Here is a 13,833-nt window from a genome sequence, read left to right as displayed (position 1 = left end):
GTGGGTCCATGTCTCGCGCGCGGGGTGTGTGTATGCGCACCGCAGGTCGTCACTGTAGCTTCATGGCTTGCCGGTAGAGGTCGCAACTATCTATGGACGAGCCCCCTCTGGTAACGCCTTTCAAGTCCGAGGATAAAGCAGGGGCCGGGGACAATGCAACAAGGATCACGCATCAAGCAAATGCAATAGCGAGTGCTGCCGCTGCTGCTGACTAGGTTGCTCTCAGAGACTCGGAACTCGAACTTCAAGTCTCGAATGCTTCGACGAGCCCTTCAATCTTTCGCGTTTGCCTCTCCAGTCTTCCCTTCACATTTAAACGCAGATCCTCTCCCTGGTCTTCCACTCCGAAATCTACATGGTCTGAAACGACGCGGGTGTGTGTTAGCCCTGGTCTCTGAATGAATGGTCTATAGCGCGAGTGTGCGCGCGAAATCGAGCGAGCAGCGCGACGAACAATAAATAAATTCAAGAAAGAATTTGTCACAAATTGACCTTTGCCGAAGACCGCCGATCGTCTGAGCGAGTGGATCGGTTCAGAGCTTTGCATTGGGAAACTCTGTTGTAAGACAAACCGCGGCCGTTTCAAGTTTAAACGTGTACCTGCGAATCTCAGTTAGCCGGTCAAGTGGTTCATGAGGCATTTACAATGGTCAAACTTATCGACATCCTACCTACAATACATCCATTAAACATTATAAGGGAATTATGTAACCTGACTTACGTTCTTCGTAGACAAGAAAAAAGTGCAAGATCTAATAGGTTTGTCTAGGACATCTTTTGTCCAATGCTAAGCTCGAAAATGTGATTTGATTCTTAATGGTCCTTCTGCTAGTAAAAAACATTGCACAAAATAAACAGAAAATCCGTCAAAACATGGCAACGTCTACAAACAGTGCTAGCTTCAAAGGAAGTTAGTTACAATGTATTAAGAAGTTACTTAACGCAGGTCTATTCTCGGATATGTTCATAGTGCTTAGATGTTATAGTTGTACTCTCACAACAAAAATTACACTAAATGATACAAGGTAGGCGAGGTAAACATTTTGTGGGTCGTTGTTTACAGGTACAGTCGGATATTGTGCAAGTGACCTGATTTGTACTATATAGCACTGAGAGCTCTCATGATGCTTAGACTGATTTTGTTGGTTAAACATTGTAGACTTGCTATGTTGTGGACCATTCCTGACTCTCGACAAAAAACAAAGCCTCATTTTTTTAGTATGAACGAAAATGCCGCTTAAAAGCTGGAAGGCCGAAAGAAATATAAATTCGCGAACTAAAAAAGTAACCATACATAAAAGTCCACTGAGCAAAGGCCCCGCTCCTAAACATTCTTATCCTTCCAAAATAAGTCTTCCAAAACGCGTGATTTGCTACTAGCACATCCTCTAGTACAGTTTAGGTACTGAGAGAAAATGTCTCCGAATACGGTTCCCTTATGGCTCATTCGTGGTCGACATTAATTCGTGTCACCCTCTCAAATAGCACGCGCTCACCTGGCAAAGCCTAGACCTTCGCAAGGCTCTCGGAAGTATCGTGTTTGTTCGTGCCTTTTCGCCTCCTTCTATACAGCAAGTACTCTATCCATTTTGAATGCATGCATAGATCCGTGCACATATGCACACACGCACACATACACCCACAGAGATGGACAGAAAAAGCAGAACGAAGGCGAGACGCCTGCATCTAGTGACTACTGATAGCTAGTGTTACTTACCCTTATTATTATACCCGCCTACTTCGGTGCTTTCTGCAAGCGTCAGCCTTACTTCGATTGCCGTAGATTGCTGTTACTCAATAGAATGGATGCGCGCACACAAAAACACGTTCGTTTAGGCCACCAGATGATCGATACGCTAATGTTCTCTTGTAAAGAGGACATTGATGCCTCCATGTTGACCTAACAATGAATACCTAATGAGAAAGCAAAGATAGCAGAAGTTAGTCAAGACGCAGGTCAGCGAATAGAGAGAGAACGGCCAATCGAATGTTCGTATCATCTTTGCGTCGTCTTTTTACGCTTCTCGTCTACGTAAGTGAGAAGAGCAGTGCTGAAAACGAGACAGTGGAACGCTTGACGGATCATAACCTCGTGGGTTATGGGGGTGGCAGCAGTAGTAGTAACGATGCGCAGCGGAACGCCTTTAACACCATTTGTAAAAAAAAAGCGGATTAATCATGCCGTTTTTATCTAACGGAAGCCACAGTAACGTATAGCATAAATATCACGTTGGAATAGAAGCAACGACAGCTTTTTCCTATCCCGCAAAAAGTATGGACGATTTCACTGCAGTTCTCTAGCAAATTAATTTATCGTACACAGATTACCATTATTCTCAATCTTCTGGCATCTTTAAACATGTTTCTGTCAGGCTAAAATCGTTCAGGTTTGGCCTTAAGCGAAATTCGTCCAACCAATTTTGAGACAGGTTTTGTGGTTGAATGTATTTGTACCAATTTCGTTCGTCGCTAGTTAGAAAAATAGTGAACCCATCACGGCGAGGCCTAGATAACATGGGCGGTGCAGGAAGGCTTCTTGCTCAAGTTTTTGCAAAATTATATCGGCGAGTTTTGCCATGTGGGGCTAGCATTATCGTCAAAGAAAGAAGAGGTGAATTAGCCAAGGCTATCATCTTTACATAACTTTGTTCATTTAATGCATTGAGCCATATATATATACAGATCTGTGTACCGTAATGTTTTTCTCAGGTATGTTGATATGTGTATAAGAAAGATCTTTTTTAGAAGAGAGAGATCTGCCCCAACTTCAGGCGTACAGGCGTATTTTCCCGAGTTACAGTCTCTTTTTCTGCCGTGCAGCTACGTAGAGACAGCACCCTGTGTTATCCGTAGTGATTCCCGGAACGTTCTGAACGACCTGCGATTACCTATGTTCCGACCTAGTAACGTCACGTACCTATACGCATAAAAGTGGCCTAGCAAAACTGATAACAGAAATGTTCGCCGGTACAATACATCAGTGATTGTATAATATTCTCAGCTCGCTGCCTGTAGTCGCTCGTTAATCTCGCGAGAAAATAGAATGGAAATATACAGAAAGCATATGAAATATCAGAGAGACAGATTGTCGTGTATCTTTTACGTGTGGAAAAAATACGTAACAGAGCGTTTCCTCGGTACTATCGACCAACGGAAAATTTAGACGCTAAGTCTAAATGCACGAGGTCGAAACCGGAAAATTTCATTCGAAGTCTATCGGCGAAATAGATGATACGTCGGTGTAGCATACACCTGTGAAAAAATCGTATGTATATGTTGGTGATGTTGTTGGACTCCTCTTGAAATCGGCCCTTGAATAGTAGCTTTCGGCAGTGCGACGAGCGACATGAAACCGATTGGGGGGTCTGCAGTTTGTTTCGTTAGATTTTCCAAGCAACCTTCGAAAATCATTATACGAAGTGTTAGGAGCATTTATAGGTAACCGCTTGCTAAGGACCCTAGGTCACATGTAATACGCGAGTAGAAACGGAGATTCGTTGGTGGAAAACTGTTTACTTTCTCGTAGGACTGTGTTTGTATTTCTACAATTATATATTTTCATAGGCACTGTCCAGAATCATCTTTTTAAGCCTAAACGTTTCAACCTACGAAACAATAAGCAAAAAATCATAACAACCGCCTGTGCTACACTCTCTACCTAGATACACGTGCAAACGTCATCATTCATGCGCAACATTTCCGAATATATATTTCGAAATAGTGTTCTCCCGAACCATAGTCATAAATGTGGCCGCGCACTGGGCCATTTAAACAACACCTCGGCCCTTACACGTACAAGGGTCGCCCACGAAGCAGTGGGCCACGATATGTTCATCAAAGAAAAGGGTTTGTCAACGCGTCGACGACAGTTACGCTAGTAGCATCGCTACGCACTATGGAAGAAGCATCGAAGTATTAGTGTCCGACATAGTGTTGATGTCGATCCCAAGAAGCTTACTTCTTACTCGGTCGGTGGGTCGATCATTCGACCAGCGGTCCGCCAGCCAGCTTGACATCGAGCGCAATGAATTGAGTCCGCAATCAATAGTAGTCGATCGTAGTCGAGTCGATGGTTCGGTTACTTGCGATGTTCGTCGCTTGATGCAAATAAGGCTAATTCGAACGATGGGGGTGTGGGGGGTGTCCGTTTTCAACAGCACTCTGACTAGAGTATTCGATGGAGAAAGGACAACAACGAGGACAGCCAAAGTGTATTTGAACATCTGCTTTCATCGTTTAGCCTGGTGGCTGTTGCCTGTATCGCTATCTCTGTCACTGTTACTGCTAGTGCCGCTGCCGAATGTCACCCGTTTACCTGCCTTCGTTACGGACACTCACATAGCCTCACGAGTTCGTCTTCGCCCAGAGCTTCTCAACTAGCTAACGAGTGGCAACTCTCAGGCAACGGCGATCCCAGCATCTCCGCTGCGACTTCAACTTCTCTATAATATTTAGGTCCTGCCCGTTCTCCAACTCGCCATCGGTTAACTCTGATTGGTCGGCACTTCGTCAATCGTAGTAGTCTCTCAGTGTTGGCTCCAGAGAGATGCAGGGATCTCATCGGCACTTCGGCCAGGCTTTTGTCAGCAGGGGGGGAGATAGCCAGGTAGGCTGAACCCCCGATATGTAGTTCTTCGCATGGGCCACAAACAGCATACGTTGTTGCAGATCTTGCCTCTCCACCCCGATTATCAGTCCGGAATTCAAAGTGCACTTTTCTTCTAATGCTGTCAGCTGCTCTGTCCTAATGGGCCTATGGGCATGACGATGTGACGAAGTTATGTGTGCTTGTTCGCGCCTTCCACCGACTAAGTACCACAATCAATGAGTGAATATGCCTAAGGCGACCACACTCGTATACGCCTGTGTGTGTGTTTCACTTAGCTGCTTTAGCCTTTGGCCCGATGGATGTAAGCGGCCAGCTATCAGTAGTCGGAGTAGTAGTGGCTATGATGGTAGTGGATAGTCTATTAAGTACGAGGTAGTAAGCTTCCCGGCAGTGACTACCATTTAGTGACTTGAACTATAGTGAAACAACAACAGCGCTATGGTAAATACCACTATGGTGACTGGAAGGAGGTCCGCTTTATCCTATAGTAGTTATATCGATGTATATACTCGTCATTTTTACTAACATACATCGATATAATTATCACAAATGTGGGCGCCACGAACGTGTATCTTCGGTAGCTGCAAAGATGCCGAATTGCAACATTTCTTCCAATGAATTTCCAAAAATCAAATGAAATCAAAAAAAGCTCACCTGACGCAAGGTTACTGCACCCTGCGTAACGGTGCTGCAACGAACGTTTTACCTAAAGTTATTAGATGCAAATGATTTTTTAAAATGGAATTTAGATTCATATCTTCGGCACTGTTTGCTGCGCAAACGATATACAAGGCTATGTAACTAAATGAATCTGTAGACGCATATGAGACCCCTCTGAATACAACAAATTCAACACGGACTATTCAACAGAAGTACCGGTCACGACCTGCCTTAAAGGCTAGTAACGGTGGGTAGAACTGTACAGCAAATGGTGTAGGTCCCTTCATTTATTTTTTTGTGCTTTACTTTCGTTGCTTCGTTCCTTCGTGCTCGATTGTGCACGATTAAACATACACGCTTCGGTATAATTTATAGACAAGATCAATGTATGAATTGAAATTGAGACACGAAATAGACACGTACACTGTATCAAACCTTCCACATATTCAGGGATTACAGAGCCTTTACATGTGCACAAAGCAGGTTTGCTCTACTGGTTTATGTAGTCTAAAACATGACCTAACCTATTCGATCAGCGCAGAATCGAAGTACTTCGAAGTGGGTGGAAGACTATCTTTTGAAATACAGGGTGCCTGTTAGTCGATTACACAGTTCGCCGGCCTACACACAGGTTTAGACTGTAGTAGCAGCCAAGAAAGAGACGCCGGCAGCTCGGCGTTTCCGTGATAGAATCATTCAGAACAGCGTCACGGACTACGTCGGCTGCGGAGAAATCGTGTCGGAACTTGTGCAGAAGGTTGGAAATCCGAAGAAAACGGATCGATTAGCATACATAACAGTACATCCTACCGCTTGGTCCAATACCGGCCAGAGCGACTTTTTGTTGAACGAGAAAGGCGAAGATCATCTGATATCGATGATCACAGGAAGCCAGCTGCACCAATCAAGCGGAAGGCCTTAGAAGGTAAGAGGAGAAACTGGCACCTGGGTGCGCATGTGCCCTAGGCCTAAAGAAAGGACAACCACAGTATGGTTGCCTTTTTTTAGGAATTCCTTGAGAAATGCAGAAAAATAAGGTAACACAAATTTATTGTTCGGCAAACAGTGGCAACTCGCCATCACTGCCAATGATATTATCATACGAGGAGCTCCGACGCATTTTAAATTTAATCGAAGCTTAAAAAAAGAGTGACTCCTATGGGAAGAGTGCTGTTGACAGTTTGTGACCATACGGCGCAGTGGAAGTCTGGATTTTGCTTTCCTCAATGGTCAGAAGCTTATTACACGCTTTTTTTGCTTAACAATTAGAGTCTTTCATTCACTTGAAATTCTTAAAAACTCGAAATAAAAACGATGACATCAGTGACGTAATTATATTTCAGTAATATAATTATTCATGCTATCGCCCTTGTCCTCTTGATTACTGCTTTTTCAAATTATCTTTGATACGTGGAAACGTAGCAATAACGTCACCGCAATCTAAATATATTGTTCTAAATAACGTGACTAGAGAGTATTTACATAATTCGAGCAACTGGCAGTAAGAACGATTTTCTGATTAACCAACAATTACCCAATCAGAGAGTCTTCTTCGTTTCGCGACTGTATCTCACGACCCACCACAGCCCCTGCTCCAAAAGAGATTCGGATAACGATCGTCGACTAACTGACTTTTTGACATTTTCGTGTTGCTTTTTGCGCAGACAAGCTTATTGCCCCTCATCATATGCTTAGCCCAGCTGCGCACACCTTAGCCCCTAGCGGTGCCGGACTATCATAACCAGGACATTTGAACAGCACGGGCACATGTGCACACGACCGTGCGCACACAAACACTTGGAGACAAACATAAGGAGAAGCAACTGCGATTGAGGAATCTGGACCGCAAAAGCGCGGCCATGTGTGCAATAGAGATCAAGAATCCTGCAAGAGTTACCGCCAACAAGGGCCTTTTCAAGTTAGGCTTGCGTATTTTGCACCCAGCTCGATCATCCCATCTCTGTTGAGCTCTGTTGGGTAGAAAAATGCCAATGCGAAATAGTTTTAATCAAAATAATGCAACGAGAGAATGGTTAGCAACTTGGCAAGTAGTTTAGCGTCAGAAAGGATTCAAGCTTTCATTATTATAGCTGAATGTCAGATGAATTAAAAGATACATTGTTAGCCTGCTTTTATATAAACTCTCGTTTCGAATGTACGGAGTCAGTAATGCGTACAATTAAAACTGCAAGTTTTAACTGTTTAATTTAGTCTAAAATTGCAAGTTAGCAAAAGTTACAAGCATACGAAACGAGAAAAACAAAATTAATATAGGTAAAATGCGAGCCCTTTTTGTGGTTTGATAGACAATGCTAGCCGGGGAAGGAATAACTAGATAAGTGAGCCGTCACATTGACTGTGGTGTTTATCTTGCTGGCGTTTATCATAAAGACAGCTCTCGAAATTTTCAGTTCTTGCTTAATAAAACGTCCCAGATATATCGTATGAACTTTTTCGCCGACCTTCTAATTTCTACGCCCAGAACACGTTTGTTTCTAGGCGATGCGATAACTCAATCCAATTTGCGACTATAGGACAAAGCCTATCCAATCGATGCTTTGCAGTATGATTCTAATTAGTGCCCCATTTCTCTAATCCTTCTGATACAGAATACAATCGGTACTCGGTGCGTGCTTTGGCGTTTCACTACAATAGATTCTATGCACATGGGCATGTAGTAAATGATAGTAGTGAATGTGTGTCTGTTCGTGTATTTGTGTACGGCAATTTGATGATGCCAACACACTTGACCCGCTCCGCCGCAGCTCGTGCGACAGCTTCCTATTTAGCTTATGCTTATGAAATGATGGCTAAGTCTTTTTCAATGGATGTCGGCCTGATTGTAGACACAAACGGCCTAAGACACGCACACACGGCCGCGCAGTTGAAGCATTTATCGCCTGAGAGGCTCCATACCTATAAGGTAGGTAGCTAGCTAGATATTTTACTCTAACTCGATATAGCAAGGCTCAGCCTAACTTAGCCCCAATCCATTTAGATACACAGAAGCTAGCAAAATCACACCAGAATATACAAAGGTAACTAACATGTTTTTAAGCAGTTTCTATTTAGACCCCCCCCCCCCTATCCGACCCCCCGTTCCTATCTTTCGCTCTCGTTTTGGCGGAGATCGCTTGCAGCAGAAGCAGTATATCGTCTTGGCTACTGCTAATGCCATCACAGCACAGGTTGAGAGATTTGCAACTTGTCGCCGATGGCCAGGCCACTGTTGAGTCTATGTTCGTTGAATTTGCACATAAATTGAAGATAATCCTCCAGGATGGCTTTAGAGCCAGGGTACCAGAAAGGAAGAGGCTGGTGACTGGCGATAATTTAGTTCAACTCAATTCTTCGCGACTCTTTACCGGAGTGTCGACTATGCGCAAGACGCGGTTCAGTTCTGCGTCCTGCGTCCCTGAGAAGTGGTTGGCGTATCCGCAAGCAACCTAACTGGCCAAAGCGGCTAAGAAGCGATACGGAGACCAGATGCGTTGTATACCATATCAGCAATTGAGTGTCGCCTCGGAGAGCTACTTTATATCGAGATTAGCAACATATAGGTGGCAGCAGCAGCATCTATTATACAAAAGCGCTAGTGTGAGTCCGCTGATTGCGGCCATCATAAGAGGAAGAGAAAAAAGCTAAGAGGATAATGTACTTTTGCAAAGTGCATTGTACAGAAGGACATGGATGGCCTGAATTGAAAATAAACGTTTGCTTGTTTGGAGAGATTGCAGGAATGAGGAGCTGAGGTTCAGTCGGCAACAAGCGGCGCTAGTTCTTGACGAAACCCTTTAAATAGGCCCACTTTCTATATGATTCGCGTATACGCCATCGAGACAATGGTGCTGCTTTTCGTTTTAGTTGGAGGCTAGTACTGCTACTTTAATACAAATAATCTTTGTTGGATATCGTTCCAAGTTACCTCTTTCTGAAGACGTACGATGCACATTCAGCAAAGAACTCCAAAAGGTCTGTTGTTGCTGCTCAGAATAGACGAAAAAGCAAGTTCAATTGCACAATTTTATGCCATCGCCATGACTGTTGAGCTTTTAGCGAATCAGTGTCAATTGAAGAGTCAATGGCAGCCCTCTTCACCAGAGGTGAAGTGGTCTTATGGCCGGGCCCTCTGTTGAGGATAAACCTTTTCAAGTATAATCTCTTGATTTGTTTGCGCCGAACAGCCTTAAAATAGCTAGGCTGAGCGAATTTACCGTCCCTTTATACAGAAATAAGTTGAAATTTTTCTATTTCACTTATAACATAATAAAAACTGCGTCAAATGAAAGCTCGGCTAAAGTAATAGTCAAGCAGAGAAAAAGCTGCGACAAGTTTCTTGTGATACGGGCCCTCGACGAACACGTAAACTTCCTGAAAAAAATTACAAAATTTATTATACCCCAAGTGATGTACGATGCGTGAAGGTCTAAGCCTGCGATAGCTTAGTGGGTTCGAATCCGTCTAGACATATTTTGTCTAACGGTAGAAGCTAGCCGTCTGATGGAATGCCTTTCGGTGATACGGGACGTAAAACCGTAGACGGAGCATCCGAGACCGTTAGTGCGAGCCATTAAGAGAACAAATCGTGCTAAACCAGTTTGCAGTTGTGTTCAAGTACGATAACTCAACGAAGTGTATGCCAGTACCAACTCAACAAATCGCATGATTTTCTTCAAACGGAAATACGGTTTCATAGTAGGTGTCATCAATCCAATGTCAGCTGCTTCGGCTTTTATTGTCTAACAACGATAGCATCGATAACAACCGAGCGACCGTTTACAGCCCCCAATCGACCTCGTCACCTTCTTAGAGCTTCAGTCTGCATATTTTTCCATGTGCTCCACCCCGGTAGCTACATGGCGTTTACTATATGGTAGCCTGTCGTCTTGCCAAACCCCCTTCGCCCTCTTTTATCCCTCGCTCTCTTTACTCTCAACGGACACGTGACAGCGATACTCTCTAAGACTGATTTTTCGACTACAACAACTGCTCGCACGCTGTTATTCGTGGCCGCAGAATTGACTGCCGTATTCCTGCGCTACCTCAATCGCTACCGCGGTGACGACGTCTGTGATAGTCCGCGCCTACTGGCCGTCATACAATCACCACTAAATAAGCTATTGAATCGTTGTAGCAGTTAGCGTCACGATCCCTCCAACTCCCCGGGAGTGATCTCGACCGACGCAGTATCCGAGGGCCGACTTAGCGAGCGAGATTGACGAGCGAAAACTGGCGACGCTGGAGGAGCGATGTGGCTCGCTCATCTAAACCAATTTAAATTTGTAGTTGATATTCGAGCGGAGAGTTATGGCGGCAGAGATAGCGACACGCTCGGTAGCGGCCCGCCTCGATGAGAAGCGCTAAAACCTCGAAGCGGCTACCAGAGTCGTCCACAGACACAAGCACCATTACGACTGCTGCTGCAGCTACTACTGCTATTATTGCTACATGGTCTCTGCAACTTCTCCCTCAATTTCCCACTGCTCAACGGAACTACCATTGCAGACACACGTCCCGAAAGCCCGTACTGCCTCCGCTTATCTACATAGCTAATCTGTAGGGATGTAAACTATATATAAGTAGTATGTAAGTACTATAAAATGCGTACGAGCCATCTTCGCTCATCATACGCCTGCAGGCAGCGTGTTGTGTACGTGTCTTTGTGGCAAACCAACAACTTAAAGTTAATTCATTGACCATTCACTCACCCCCCCCCGCCCCCCTCCCGCTTTTGTCACTCTTCCCATCTATTGAAACTTAGCACGCTTCCAGTGATTTCTTGAACACGCCAGCAGAGAACGATACTGTGTTGTGAACGAGTTGCATTTGCAAAGGGACAAAGCAGACTTGGTAGACATAGGGAAAGCGAGCGAGGAAAAATAGGGTAAGTGCATGCCAAAATTGGGGAATTGTGGCTGAATCGCGTCTAGCCAAAAAGGGAATAGTTATTTTTTACGGCTGTATTCGCACGAGAGATGAAGAATCGTTATTGCAGTCATCGTCGTCGTCGTCGTCGTCGTTGTCGTCGTCGTCGTCGTCGTCGTCGTCGTCGTCGTCGTCGTATCGTTATCGCAACTCGCTTCTGCTATCTGATATTTTGTGTAACACAGTTGGCCAGCACCCCTTGATTCTCACGCAATTTAACCCTTTCAGGAAAGTACCCACTTCGCGGATTAGAACGCCGAGTATATACTGTAGATTCGAGGAGGGACGAAGTTAGAACAAAGACATCGAAATTATCATTGTAATGGCTCCCTTCGAGACAGCGTACTTATTTTTTTGGAAGGTAGTAGTGCGTATCGATCCAAATCTGCGGGTGATTAGGTTAATAAAGTTGTAGCTTATACGATTCGATCAAAGGTCATTTCTTTTCGTTCCCTCTTAGCAAAAAGAAGGTTAATTTTTCGGCCTCAGCGCATGAACATAGCAAAACATCGAACTGTCAATACCTATGCACCGTTCAACTAATTCTCTTTCCGTCTTACCGCAAACTTAGCAAATGAGGTCTATGGCTACGCTAAATACAGTTCTATAGACCTGACTTAAGTTTCATATTGTCACATAACCTAAAAGTGACTATTGTTATCGATAGATTTACTATATGTACCTAACTTTTATAGATGATGAATCGTGTAAAACGTATTGTCATCAATACAAAATAACCCTGGTACTTGGGTCATTTGTGGGGCAGAGATAGACTTTTTAGGTGTCCCAATATTGGTCCATGATCGTTAGTTTTAAACGTAAAGTGTTATCTGGACAATACCTCACTTCACTTAAGATAGGGCTCCATTCAAACATCGAGTTGTATCAACGAATGCATACCAAAGGCCAAACAGGTTTCCGTTGACCTGACGGTGTGCTATTAGTGACGACGATGATATTGGCTGAGATTAATCGATGATAAGTTCAAGTTACTTTGGCAATCATATATGTAGCAGATCCAGCTATCGAGTGGTAGGCCCGGCCTAGATACAGAGTGTCGCTGTGTTACGGTGGTAAGCTCAATAAAGTACACAAAGCATTCGCTATAGTCGACGAACGGGGTCAAAGGCGTCGGCCACAAACGAGAGGAGAGCCCTGTACGAAAGTAAGCTGATAGCGGTTGTAGCCATAGATTTTCTCGAGGCACTGCAACTTCGGCGACGCTCGGCACCCCCCCTCAGCTCAAGTCGATAGGAATCAGTAGTCCTGCCTGCCATCGCTGCCCCGCCCTGTTCAAGTTCCCTCTGTTACCGTATCGTCACTACCTGAACTAGCAATCAACTAGGCAACAGAGCTGTCTCACTCACGCCCTGATATCACTCAGAGAGAAGTCGCAGAATTCACTTACCGATCGGCTCTGATTTATGGTTTAAAATTGTCCACTCTAAACACTATAAATTGCGGTAGTGTGAGACGACATGGCGCGGAAAGCCAACGGCGAGTGGCGGCACGTAGACGATGAAGTTATGTGAAGTAAGTCTTTTTACAGCGTCTTGGATCGTACGCTTTGAGGGATAGACCAACAGCCATGAAGTAAGGCACCAACAAGAGGAACACACACACAGACACACACACACACATACAAAACCTGAGCCTCAACCGGTACAATCAATTCTATCTCCTGTTGGAGAACTGGTACACAAGGCAACTCACTTGCAACCACGGGCCGCGGAAGAGAGCTTCGACGATTTATCGCAGTTTACCAATATGGCCAGCGGCATTTCCGGATTTTAGGGCCGAGTTGTTCAGAAGGCCTATCAAAACATAAAGATTCAGTACAGTACTGTCCACCTAGGCCTTGGTGACTCGAGCAGTAGCAGCAGCCAGGGCGACATGTCCTGTTTCACCATCTGGTTTGAAGACTTAAAGCAAGCGTCTCAAACCCACGAGGCCTCATAACTCATGCCATATCTGACCACTTGGAAGAGCAGCAGCGAATATCGGACACATTCAATCAATATACGCATACGGCTGTGTAAAACAGGGGATTCTATTTGCGACTGCATTTTGTCCTGCGCATCACATAATGCAGCAACGAGGTACTAATAAGAGGATTACTTTAGCAAACACCTAAAAACCAAAAAGTGTCCCTCACAAGAGACATGCGCTAATTGTCTCGTGTGGCTTAAAAAGAGGCTTATAATACATCAAAAGAGGTGCATAATTTGGGGAACTAATATTATGAACATTATATATTATCTATCTAGTGGTGCCAGTTATTTTAATTCATCCATATATTCTACAAATATACATATACGGATCTCAAAGGAAGAAGTTAACTAGACCTAAGCTTTTTCCTAGTGGAAAAACAAGTACAGACGGCTGGAATATACCATTTCTTAACGGTCGTTAAGGAAGTGATCAGTTGCTGATCTGCAGTGCTTTTCTCCATTATCCACTAATAGAATTTCTACATATATATCAGCGTCGTGCATATTTTGTGTCGTGCAGCTTTTTTCCCGTCTGTCGCTCCGCTACCATAGCTCTATACAGCTTGAGTTTAACGTCCGGCTTCACTCTTAGACATTCCAGGAAACGGCTGGCTTCCAGCATGGAACAAACCTCGTGTATGCTCAGAT

This window comes from Varroa destructor, unplaced genomic scaffold (assembly GCF_002443255.2).
Source record: "Varroa destructor unplaced genomic scaffold, Vdes_3.0 BEIS01000003.1, whole genome shotgun sequence".
Taxonomy (NCBI): Eukaryota; Metazoa; Arthropoda; class Arachnida; order Mesostigmata; family Varroidae; genus Varroa; species Varroa destructor.
This window is presented reverse-complemented; position numbering follows the sequence as displayed.